We start from the raw sequence: 13,908 nt of genomic DNA on the forward strand, positions 1-13,908 counted from the left end.
ATTATAATATCAAACTTGTGGAAAATGCTAAAAATGTAATAACTCCCTTCATCAGCTTGCTTTTTATGAAGAATATACAATTGTAGACATTTCTGGAATCACAAGTTTTAAGGAATTATCTTCTAATAGACATATCTTACAATATAAATATCTAATAGCCTACATGGGGGGGCCTTCAAATATTTTCTCTGACAATGGGAAACAGCATTTTTCTTTTATAACTACCATGCATGTAGTTTTTCTTATCTTATATTAAGAAACCACATGAAATATTTCTACTTTTAAAAAATATTTTGTCACACCATAGGACATTTCAATTTAACTAGAGGCAAAAATGTGATCAAAAATACTTGGTGAAATACATAAAAGAAACAATCACATCCTCTAAAATATAAACTTACTCTTATACAGTAAATTAATTTTAACATTAACCTAATCTTCTTCAAAAAGCTCATGGATATGTTGTGCATCAGCTACTCAAGTGTTAAAAAAGGTCACTGAATCTCTCTACTCAATAGACCAGAACTGGGTCTGCCATTTTTTCAGACTGCTTGGTTCATTTTTTTTCAAAGGAACTAAACCAACCAGCTCTGGGGTGAATCACATTACAAACTTTGGTTTGAAGCTAAAAAGTATTTGACTATTAAACCAATCCAATGAACCATTGCGAATGACGTAACTGAAATAAAATCATGAGATTTTTACTTCCCGAACTAGACTCTTGAACTCTATAAGTGCCTGAATTCCTTTATCAGTAAAGAATACAAATTTTCAGAAATATTTGCTTTAATTATTAAATGTTACCTGGTTCTTTGGTATATTAATCCAAATAAAAATACAGGCATGTCAAAACGTCAGCAGCTTTGATTCACTTTTCTAGTGTTCTCAAAACACCATGCTCCATTTGCTCATCCAATCAAACTAGAACTGTGACATTCCTTCAAACAATGACATCATCCAAACTTTCCTCCACATTTCCTGAGATGTTGTCATCTTCCTCTGAGATGAAGTATGAATGAATCACATCCTGAAGTTCTCCATCACCCAAAGCTGATTCCTTTATGATGGAACTTTCACTTATTGTTTCTTTGAATATAACTGGTGTCTTCATGGAAATATTACTCTTCTGGAGACCTTCCCCCACTCCCTGAATGTTTATTGGCCAGTAATTCTGCCCCTTAATCATATTCTGCATCTCCCCGTCTCTTGACCAACCCAAGGATGCAACTTTAGTTCCTTGGTGCTTCAATCCTTCAAACTGCTCCAACTCCTGCCCCTCTTTGGCTTTTAACCTTGTATTTAAGCATTTCAGACCCACAAAGCTCTCACTGGTTGCCACTCTTTTGCTTTCCTTTCATTTTCTACAAGTACTGTGCTGGTGTGAGACTCATACGGTCTCTTAGCATGGTCCTCAGAGGGTGTCACTGTCACATAGGCGAGGTAGTCCTTGTGGGTAAGTGACCTCTGGGGCTCTTTGTCCAATTTGGCATCAAACCAGATAACATCATCTTTCTGAAGTTCCAAAAGAGAGAAGGCCAATGTTGAGGAAGCCAAAGTTGAGAGAGGAGACAGATTAGGGAAGCCTGCTTGCTCACTGCTTACAAATCCTGACATAGAAGTCAAAAAAGAAAGTTCATGACCTCTATTTCTCCTTATATCGGAAGCTCAGAGAGTTGTGAGTGCTAATTTATATATATAAATACAAGTATAAAAAAGGAAAGAATCGGTTTTAGAGCTTCCTTCTTGTAGCTATAAAAGCTCTTGGAAATGCAAAGAAATTAGAGACCAATCATGATATGCTAACATTGTACAAATAAAGTTGAATAGATCGGCCTGACTGGTCTGGACATTAAACATTCACTCAACCAATGGAGTGAGTTTGGGACGGGATTACCTGTTTGATGAAGAATCAAAGATGGGGGGTGGGGCTTGGACTGTTTGAAAACATTCATCTTGTATAAACCAAGTAATATTTACAAAAATGTAAAAAGTATATACACTCATTACACTACTAATTAGATTTCAGTAACTATTACTTTATCAGATTACACCCAACACTGTAAAAAATAGAAAGAAATGCACAGTGATGTATCACATAGATGTAAAGTACTGTGCAAAAAAATTCCATAAATGGTTTTCATTTATCAGTGAACGTTATACAAAGACCAATAATAATACAAATAAGCTAAATCAATATTTGGTGGGACCATCTTTGCCCTCAAAATAGCACCAATTTTCCTATGCACACTTGGACACAGTTTTTCTTGGTTGTTGGCAGATAGAATGTTCCAAGATTCTTTGAGAATTCACCACAGTTCTTCTATCTATTTAGTCTCAATTGCTTCAGTCTCTTCATGTAATCCCAGACTGACTCATGAGTTCAGTGGGGGGCTCTGTTGGCGCCATGCAATCTGTTGCAAGGCTCCCTGTTCTTCTATTCTATTCTATTCTATTTGTAAAAATATTTTTTTTTCTATTTCCTTATATTGTCTTTATATTAAAACCAAATATTGTCAAGTGTGAGCAAATTCATTCTATCATGAACTGCAGAAACAAACAAACATACATACCTTGGCATCAGGAGCCTCAATAAACTACAAAGCACCAAAGGAGAACTGAACAATGTTATCTGCTCTGGAGAACCTGAATCTAGAAGCACTAGGACTTATTCGGCTCTCCCTTAAACAAATTTATGAGTGTGGGGGAAATGCAAGAGAGTGAGTGAGTTTTTGTGTGCAAATATCATTCAGTCTTTTATAGTCAGATAAGGATTAATCTGGGTTGCTTCTGGTTCACTCACCCATAATTGTCTATAATGCTGTATTTGGCTTGGCTGAGAGTGTTCATCGTAGTCACGTAACAGCTGTTGATAAAGAGCTTGACACCAGGGTAATGATGTTGAGAGGAGACCTGAACATTCACCTTCTGACCCAGCAAGTAAACAGCAGACATGACTGGAGAGGACCAGGAGTCTAGAGCACAGACAAACGCAAACAATATAGATACATAGGATAATTATAATAATTTTAAAGTGCCTATTGCCTATTGTCAATAGATCTGAGAGATGTGTAATGGAAGAGTGCACTTTAAGTATGTATACAATGCTTGCGTTTGTGTACTTAAAGCAGAGAGTACATTTTTGTACTTTAATTAGATATTATGTACTCAAATAGTAGACAGGCATCAAAGCATTAGTTCCAGTTGTTTAAATCTAGTCATCTAAATTGGTTCATTCAGCATGTGACTGTGACTGCACTTGTAAGTAGTGTGACCCGCCAGTGGCTGCTCACCATCCATCAGCTCCTGATGGTTTTGTGCAACAGTGTCTGCCAAGCTGGTCGCACAACCAGATGCTCCACATGATGATCCCTGTATAAAGAACAATAGAACAGTATTTCTCAATCCTAGTCATGGACTCACTGGAAACACTGTTGAGAAATTGAGAAACACTGGCATAGAGGTTTGAGAAATATGGTAATTGACAAATAAGGTTTTCAACCGTGTTGATAAAAATGAGAAATCTTTTAAAGATGTAGTTTAAAACACACGTCAAAATACTAGAAAAGTAATCTTTTTGTGTTTTATTGGGTTTCATACATTTTTGAAAAACATTTTAATGACTTTAATTTAAAATGTCATGTGGTGTACCATTAAGTAAAATGCATTAAAATACTTTCCTTGCACCTTGAATCCATGAGAGTGCAAATCCTAAAGCGATAGTTCACCCAAAAATCATCAAATCACCATTTACTCACCCTCATGCCATCCCAGATGTGTATGAAGTTCTTTTTCTGAACACAAACTAATTTATAGAAGAATATTTCAGCTCTGAAATTCTGAAGGTCTATACAATGCAAGTGAAAGTGTACCACAACGTTGAAGCTCCAAAATGAACATAAAGGCAGCTTAAAGGTAACCCATAAGACGCCAGTGGTTAAACCCATACCTTCTGAAGAGATATTATAGGTGTGGGTGATAAACTGATCAATATTGAAGTCCTTTTTTACTATAAATTCTCTTCTCTGCCCAGTAAGTGTCAATACGAACGAAGAATGTGAATCGCCAAAAACAAAAGAATGTAAAAGTGAAAGAAGAGCTTGATAGTAAAAAAGGACTTAAATATTGATCTGTACTATACATATATTATCGCTTCTGAAGATATAGATTTAACCACTTTTTCAATCTACTAATATGATGTTGCAGCATCGTTTAGTGAATTGTGTGTGTGTGTGTGTGTGTGTGTGTGTGTGTGTGTGTGTGTATACACTCACCTAAAGGATTATTAGGAACACCTGTTCAATTTCTCATTAATGAAATTATCTAATCAACCAATCACATGGCAGTAGCTTCAATGCATTTAGGGGTGTGGTCCTGGTCAAGACAATCTTCTGAACTCCAAACTGAATGTCAGAATGGGAAAGAAAGGTGATTTAAGCAATTCTGAGCGTGGCATGGTTGTTGGTGCCAGACTATTTCAGAGTATTTCACAATCTGCTCAGTTACTGGGATTTTCAAGCACAACCATTTCTAGGGTTTACAAAGAATGGTGTGAAAAGGGAAAAACATCCAGTATGCAGCAGTCCTGTGGGCGAAAATGCCTTGTTGATGCTAGAGGTCAGAGAAGACCAATGCAGCAAAGCATTTGTGAAGCCACAACACGCACAACCTTGAGGCGGCTGGGCTACAACAGCAGAAGACCCCACCGGGTACCACTCATCTACACTACAAATAGGAAAAAGAGGCTACAATTTGCAAGAGCTCACCAAAATTGGACAGTTGAAGACTGGAAAAATGTTGACTGGTCTGATGAGTCTCGATTTCTGTTGAGACATTCAGATGGTAGAGTCAGAATTTGGCGTAAACAGAATGAGAACATGGATCCATCATGCCTTGTTACCACTGTGCAGGCTGGTGGTGGTGGTGTAATGGTGTGGGGGATGTTTTCTTGGCACACTTTAGGCCCCTTAGTGCCAATTGGGCATCGTTTAAATGCCACGGCCTACCTGAGCATTGTTTCTGACCATGTCCATCCCTTTATGGCCACCATGTACCCATCCTCTGATGGCTACTTCCAGCAGGATAATGCACCATGTCACGAAGCTTGAATCATTTCAAATTGGTTTCTTGAACATGACAATGAGTTCACTGTACTAAAATGGCCCCCACAGTCACCAGATCTCAACCCAATAGAGCATCTTTGGGATGCGGTGGAACGGGAGCTTCGTGCCCTGGATGTGCATCCCACAAATCTCCATCAACTGCAAGATGCTATCCTATCAATATGGGCCAACATTTCTAAAGAATGCTTTCAGCACCTTGTTGAATCAATGCCACGTAGAATTAAGGCAGTTCTGAAGGCGAAAGGGGGTCAAACACAGTATTAGTATGGTGTTCTTAATAATCCTTTAGGTGAGTGTATATATATATATATGTGAAGCTTTTCACTAAGGAAGACACGGGAACCAGCGTCGGCTTGAAGGTAAGATTCTTTTAATTACACTTTCTGTTTGATACACAATCGTACAATACGTTATTTTCGTTGCCACTCTGGGTGTAGGCACTCTCTGTCCCGAGGCTCTGTGGCTGCTGCTCTTTTATGCCGCTCTCCTCATGCTTACTGCAATTAGACACAGGTGTTAGACATAATTTAGCTCAGGTGTAAGCGCCCTTACCGCTTTTCTCTCCCGGACGGGCGCTTGACCACGCCCCCGCTGCCACATACCCCCACCGCCCGACTCAGGCCGGGGCGTCATCCGGCCTGCCTACCACCCCCCCCCCCATTTCTGGAGAGGAAGTCAGCGGCAGCCATCTGCACCCCCGGTCTGTGGATCACCTTGAATTTAAAAGGCTGGAGTGCCAGATACCAACGGATGATCCGGGCGTTAGTATCCTTCATGCGGTGAAGCCACTGGAGTGGGGCGTGGTCCGAGCAGAGGGTGAAGGCCCGCCCCAGCAGGTAGTAACGGAGTGTGAGGACTGCCCACTTGATGGCCAGACACTCCTTCTCCACGGTGCTGTACTTGGTCTCCCTCAAGGAGAGCTTCCGGCTGATGTACAGCACCGGGCGCTCCTCCCACTCCACCACCTGCGAGAGTATGGCCGCCAGCCCTCTGTCTGAAGCGTCCGTCTGCAATAAAAAGGGGAGAGAGAAGTCAGGTGCATGCAAAAGCGGCCTCCCACAAAGTGCAGCTTTAATCTGTGAAAACGCCTGTTGGCACTGCTCTGACCATTGGACCGGATCTGGAGCCCCCTTTTTAGTGAGGTCAGTCAGCGTGCTGGTGACATCCGAATAATTAGGCACAAGTCTTCTGTAATAGCCAGCCAGCCCCAGGAACTGCCTCACCCCCTTTTTGGTCTTGGGTCTAGGGCAAGTCGCAATCGCCGCGGTCTTGTCAATTTGGGGGCGCACTTTTTCGGGTTTGCCGTGAGACCCGCCCGCCGCAGCGATCTCAGGACGGCCCTCAGATGTTGCATGTGCCGCTGCCAATCATTGCTATAAATGATGATATCGTCTAGATAGGCAGCGGCGTAAGCAGTATGCGGTCTGAGGATCCTATCCATGAGGCGCTGAAACGTGGCTGGTGCCCCGAACAAACCGAAAGGAAGCGTCACGAATTGGTGTAATCCGAACGGCGTGGTGAAGGCCGTTTTTTCACGGGATATTGGTGTCAAGGGGATCTGCCAATAACCCTTCGTTAGATCCAAGGGCGAATAAAATCGAGCCGTACCTAACCGATCGAGCAGTTCATCAACACGGGGCATTGGATACGCGTCAAATTTAGACACCGCGTTGACTTTCCTATAATCCACACAGAAACGTACAGACCCATCGCTCTTGGGAACAAGGACGACCGGGCTGGACCAATCGCTGTGGGACTCTTCTATTACTCCCATCTCAAGCATCGCGTCCAATTCTTCTCGAACTACTTTCTTTTTATGTTCGGGCAAGCGATAGGGGCGGCAACGTACCACCACGCCCGGCTCGGTCTCGATATGGTGATGTATGACGTTTGTGTGGCCCGGTAGAGGAGAAAACACGTCTGCAAACTCCTTTTGTAATTCGGAACCCTCTGCGAGTTGGCGCGGTGAGAGGTGGTCTCCACAAGGAACCGGGGTGTTGAGATTGCGGGCTTTGTTTACCTCCGGTCCAAGCTCCGCCCTCTCCGGAACTACTGTTGCCAACGTCACAGAGGCCGCCTCTTCTCTCCACAATTTCAGGAGGTTGAGGTGATATATTTGACGCTTGCCCCCTCTATCGGTACGTTTAACCTCATAATCAAGATCCCCTACTCGTCGTGTGACATCAAAGGGTCCTTGCCACTTGGCGAGTAATTTAGAGCTCGATGTTGGGAGTAATACAAGCACTTTATCTCCCAGTGCAAATTCCAGTAGCTGAGCACTCCTGTCATACAGCCGGCGTTGGCGTTCTTGAGCCTGGAGCAAATTCTCCTGTGTTAATTTCCCCAGTGTGTGGAGTTTTGCTCTAAGATCAAGAACGTATTGAATTTCGTTTTTACTATTAGAAGGTCCCTCCTCCCAAGCTTCGCGGATGACGTCGAGGACCCTGCGTGGGCGTCGCCCGTACAGCAGCTCAAATGGGGAGAACCCCGTGGAGGCTTGCGGGACCTCTCGCACTGCGAATAACAGAGGGTCCAGCCACTTATCCCAATTTCTAGCGTCTTTGTGTACGAATTTACGAATCATATTTTTGAGTGTCTTATTAAATTGTTCCACCAGTCCATCCGTCTGAGGATGGTAGACGCTAGTGCGAATCGACTTAATGCCCAAGAGTTCGTAAAGTTTGCGAAGTGTTCATGACAATAAAAGTAGTGCCTTGGTCGTTGAGGATTTCTTTCGGAATCCCCACCCGGGAGATTATTTTGAAGAGTGCCCCTGCAACACTACGTGCTGAGATGTTGCTCAAAAGCACTGCTTCCGGATATCGCGTTGCGTAATCCATCAGGACTAACACAAAGCGATGTCTGCGTGCCGTCCGTTCTAATGGCCCGACGAGGTCCATTACAATTCTTTCGAAGGGAACCTCGATCAATGGAAGGGGGCGCAAAGGCGCTTTTGGGGTGGCCGGTGGGTTTACGAGCTGACATTCGCGGCACACCGCACACCACCTGCGGACGTCGTCGCCAATGCCCGGCCAATAGAAACGGGCTATTAGACGGAGAAGTGTCTTTCTTTCCCCTAGGTGACCGGCCATAGGATTATAGTGAGCCTCCTGGAAAACCATTTCCCGGCGGCTCCGTGGAATCAATAATTGTGTCACTTCCTCCTTTGTTTGAGCGTCCTGTGTCACTCTGTACAACCGATCTTTAATAAGTGAAAAATATGGACATGAAACGGCGACACCCGGCCGAAGGTGTTGACCATCGATTACTCTCACTTGGTCAAAAGCGTGCTTAAGGTTTTCATCCCGCGACTGCTCCAAGGGGAAGTCCCCCTCCGGGAATTCCCTGAGAGGAGGGGCGACAACCTCGCCCCTTCCCTCGTCATTCGGAGCAGCCGAGGATGGCCCCGGCTCCGCCTCCCCCGCCAAAGCATCGCACATCACACATCTGTTCACTTCCCTGCAGGACCCATCCGCACAAATTCCCTCCAATAAATTTCTAAAATTCGGCCAATCAGTTCCCAAAATTAGCGGATGGGTGAGGCGGGAACTAACCGCTGCCTCCACATTATGGTTTTCTCCCCGGAATTTGATTGCCAAAGTCACCCTGGGATACTTGTGAACATCCCCATGCACACACCTCACCCTCACCCGTTTAGCTGAGCCCAAAGCCCCGGGTTGAACCAAGCGTTGGTGGATGGTGGTCTGGTTATAGCCGGTATCCAACAATGCTTGGTATGTACCCCCCTGGATCCTTACCGGAATACGGTACGCTCCAACCCGATCGGGGGCAGCCTGCGGGACATCGGAGACCCGCACCACCGTCCCTATTTCCATCAGCGGACACTGATCCCGGAAGTGGTCCAGGTCTCCGCACCTCCAGCAGACCGGCCCAGGCGCCACGGCCGCACCCGTGCTGGCGGGCGCCCCCACCTGAGGAGGAGAGCGGCTGAAGGACGGGGAAGGGGTAGGCGGGTTCTCCCACGGCCGGGAAGTTGGTCTCATGAATCCTCCGCACCTGCGGGGGGCAGGAACGGACCCTGGGGAGAGAGCAGAGTGAGAGGGAAGAGAGGAGGGGAGAAAAACAGGGGAAGACACAGGGGAAGGGGAGAGAGAGAGAGAGGGCTCATCCGCCCTTGGAATCGCTGCCATGTGGTCCTCCGCGAGTCGTACGGCTTCCTCCAGCGACGCCGGGCGGTGGCACTGGACCCACTCCGCCGTTCTCCGGGGCAAGCGCTGGACAAACTGCTCCAGTACCACCTGATCAACGAGCTCCTCGACGTCGCGGTCCCCCGCAAGCAGCCACCTCCGACAGGCATCACGGAGCCGCTGGGCGAACGCAAACGGGCGGTCGGACTTATCCAGTTTCAAGGCCCGGAAGAGCTGGCGACTTTCTTCCGGGCTCCGACCAACCCATTGCAGGATGGCTCTCCTCAAGTCGGTATAAGCCAGGAGGCTTGTTGCCGGAAGTTGTTGTGCTGCGAGCTGTGCTTCCCCGGACAATAGAGGGACGAGGCGGGCTGCCCACTGGTCGCGCGGCCAACCCCAAATTTCCGCCGTGCGCTCAAAGAGGTCCAGGAACGCCTCCGGATCATCTGCCGGCCCCATCTTCTGTAGCGCGGGTAGGGGCAGTGTGGCGCGGGTGTCCGGGGTCGCAGCTGTGTCTGAAGCGGCCTCCTGGCTGAGGAGGCTCCGGATAGCAAGCCGGTCCTCTGCTTGAGCCCGCATTATCTCAAAGAACCGACGATCCTGGTCCTGTCGGAGCTCAAGCAGAGACTGTTGGTGGCTCTGATGGAGGGTAGCGAGGGACTGGAGGACTTCCGCCAGCTGGGAGGACTCTATGGGGCGACTCTGTTCCATAATTTGGCAAAAATTTTTCCAGCTAATTTCCCGGGTTTCGGCACCAGTGTGAAGCTTTTCACTAAGGAAGACACGGGAACCAGTGTCGGCTTCAAGGTAAGATTCTTTTAATGACACTTTCTGTTTGATACACAATCGTACAATACATTATTTTCGTTGCCACTCTGGGTGTAGGCACTCTCTGTCCCGAGGCTCTGTGGCTGCTGCTCTTTTATGCCGCTCTCCTCATGCTTACTGCAATTAGACACAGGTGTTAGACATAATTTAGCTCAGGTGTAAGCGCCCTTACCGCTTTTCTCTCCCGGACGGGCGCTTGACCACGCCCCTGCTGCCACAATATATATATATATATATACATTGGATATTGGACACAACACTGTAGTTTATTGTTTGGTTTGTTTACAGTTTGGGTTCGCTGTCCTTTTCTGCATATTGGGCGCCGTTTTGTTGTCCGTTATGCATAATGCGGCGGCTCATTTTAGCGTATTATTTAGCTTTAACCCAAAGTGCGTCGGCCCACTGGGAAAATGCCCTGTATGCCAGATTACCAGTCCATCCCTGGCTATGGGCTTTCCCCTATATGTCAGAGAACTTGCAAGTGCCTTAGCCAAATAGTGGGGTAACATCACACAGCAAGAACTGGCAAATCTGGTGCAGTCCATGAGGAGGAGATGCACTGCAGTACTTAACCAATTCACGAATATATCACATCCACCTCCGACATGTACATAATAATGATAATAATAATTTTACTCCTGCATCCTTTGCACTCTGATCACTGCACTATTTGTCAATATGTCTATATTGTATTTGTTTATAGTGCATATATTTGTGTTGTCTACACTGTAGCCTGTGTCTGAATTTATTTTATTATTGTGTTATTGTATTTTTGTATGAGTAAGCACATCGTGAGCAATGAACAATCCTGAGTCAAATTCCTCATATGTGTACACATAACTGGCAATAAAGCTGATTCTGATTCATGCAGCTGGTGGCCACACCAGATACTGACTGTTACTTTGACAGACCGATCCCCGTTCAGGGACACATTATTAAATTTCTGTTAGTCACATGTCTGTGAAACTAATTCAGTTTATGTCTTAGTTGTTGAGTATTTAATGTACATACAAATATTTACACATATTAAGTTGTGAGAGGGCGTTTCTTTTCTTTTCTTATTTTTATTTTTTTGCTGAATATGTCTTCAAATCACAAATTATGTACAAACTCTTTTAACAGTTTATATTCTCTGCCATTTGTATAGTTATTTGTTATTATTGTTATGCTATGCAAGTTGATCTTGTCAGTAAAAATATTTTACCTTTTAAAGTGACACTCTACACGTAGCCTACAGTCACCCGAGACGGGAAGGGCTGGTGGTGTGACAGGGGCACGTAATTGAGCACACATTTGTAGCAGATATAATCAGGAAACAACTTTTAGATGGAAAAGTGACGTGTCATTCCTTAGAATTGATGAAAGATGATAAATCTGTGTGCTTACAGTAAAACGTTACCTGTTTTTCACTCTGGCAGTCCGTGAGCGCGTATGTTAAGAGCAGGTCGTTGTGAGGCTCAATGAATCCGTTACTTTTGCAGGTTTGTCCGAGAGTCAGCTCCTCCGCCTTGGCCGAGAAACCGTAGAAATTCTTCTTCATCCTTAAGACCAAACCGGTGTTTAAGCAGGTCACATACACGCCTGAGAGACGCGTCAAATCGGGCAGGTAATACTCGCCAGGCGAGTCCCTCGAAGGTGTTTTGCCGGGTTGTTCAAGGATCCACATAGCAAGTACCGACCGGTGTAGATTCTGGCCTGTGAAGTTTGGTGTGTTTGTGAACGCATCGCCCAGGACAGGTTTTGCAGGGTATTTCTCGCGTGCTGTTCCTGTGCGATCGACTTTATCGTCTAATATAGGTATTGATGAGGCATGGATTAATTGTGGATTAAAGAAAAACATTAGGATTGATTTTACAATTAATCGAGTAGGCCTAAGAGTGTTCACTTTCATATCAAGATGTTGACAATACAAGTAAAGTTCATTTATGCTTCAGGTTGCGTTTATCCTACAAGCAGACTCTGCACAATCAAAAGGGCTTGTTGAGAAAGGTTCGGTTGATGATAAGATGTGATTGGTCTAGTATCAGGTTGATTGGCTTTTGTGTTATTGATTTCCGCTCGCACTGTGCGACATTGGTCGATAGAGGTCACCACATGACATCAAAATAGTTGCTGTTGATTCCCGTCTAATTGATATTAAAAAAAATTTAATTGAGCGCAAACAATATTTACATAAAGATATGAAAGAATATGAAAGCACTGACCAAACCATATTGATCCTTCATACTGGTTTATTTGTGCTCAAACTGTGCACCATTGGCCACTAGAGCCACATGTGTTCTAAAACAGCATCTTTAGAATCTATTAAATATCACGATAAATTGTCATTTTTATAATATATTTTGAAAATGCACTAGTGAAAGTAAAAAAATAAATAAAAGCAGTTACCAAACCACACACTTTATCCTGAAAATGGAAGTGTTCCACAATTTCGCCAGTGTTTTTACTTGCATAGGCATATGTTCTTAGAGGAAAATGTGTTGTTTAGTGAATCATTGCAAGTGGATGTTACAAATAAATTACAAATAATATCTGATAGTGGTATAACGGATCAGATTTCTCACGGTTCGGTTTGTATAACTGATTTAGGGTCATGTTTTCGGTATTTATGTTCAGAAAAAAAATGACTGGCAAATCTGAAGTAAACATATTCTATATGGTAACAGACACATCAAGAGATTTGCACTCACTACAAATCACCATGGTTTTACAACAGTAACCATAGTTTAAACATGGTATTTGTAGTAAAATCACAGTAACCACAAAAGAAACATGGTTACTGTCATGGTTAAAATACTGTAGTAAAATCATGGTTACTATATGGAAACAACAGTATTACTGTTGTAAAACGTATCGGTTACCTAACGTAACCTCGGTTCTCTCTAGATGAGGGAACGAGTATTGCGTAAGCTAGCTTACGCTACGGGAAAGATTAATCTTTTCTGAGATATTGAAGCCAAAAAATTATCCTTAATTTTTGTATCCATTGTCAACGCAGTGCGGCAGCTGCAGACCTTGAGCGGGCTAGCTAGTGAGCTCATAGGTTGCTCTGCGGCAACTGCTGCAGCCTATAGACGAGCTTGGGTGAACTCGCGATCCAAAGAGAGGCGCCCGCGCCACTGCAACAAAGCCCGCCAAAATGGGCGTGACTAGAGTGCATATAAGCGTAGTTCGTAGGCTGGAACCCTGGTTTTCATTGACTGAAGCGAAAAGTCGCCGTGGCGCGAAAGCACGGCCGCTACGCTAATACTCATCTAGAGAGAACCGAGGTTACGTTAGGTAACCGACACGTTCTCTTACGAGAGGTTCTCTCAGATATGCGTAAGCTAGCTTACGCTCACGGGAACCCATTGTCAACGCCGCGCGCCAAGCATCCACTGTATGAGCCCCAGGGAATTAAGGGGGACCTGGGGAGCCCTTATGAGTGGGGAAATAATATTTGGCCGGCAAGAATGCGGGTCATTGATTGTGTAATACATAAGCACATAGTGGGAAGGGAACGACAGAGCGGCGGTGCCGGTCTGTGTGGAATGTGTCCCATCAGTGCAGCTCACCAGGGGAGCTGTAGCGTATTAAACCGCTAGTAGTTTTGCCTGCAGAGCGGGCACTTCCATATTGTAAAATCTGACAAAGGTGGAGGGGAAGTCCATCCCGCTGCCACACATATGTCGTGAATGGAAATCCCGCTGGACCATGCCCACGAGGATGCCATGCCTCTAGCGGAGTGAGCCCTAATGCCCAACGGGCATGGCAGCTCTTTGACGCCGTATGCAGCAGCAATAGCGCCCACTATCCATCTAGATAGTGTCTGT

The sequence above is a fragment of the Xyrauchen texanus genome, chromosome 20 (genome assembly GCF_025860055.1).
Source record: "Xyrauchen texanus isolate HMW12.3.18 chromosome 20, RBS_HiC_50CHRs, whole genome shotgun sequence".
Classification (NCBI taxonomy): domain Eukaryota; kingdom Metazoa; phylum Chordata; class Actinopteri; order Cypriniformes; family Catostomidae; genus Xyrauchen; species Xyrauchen texanus.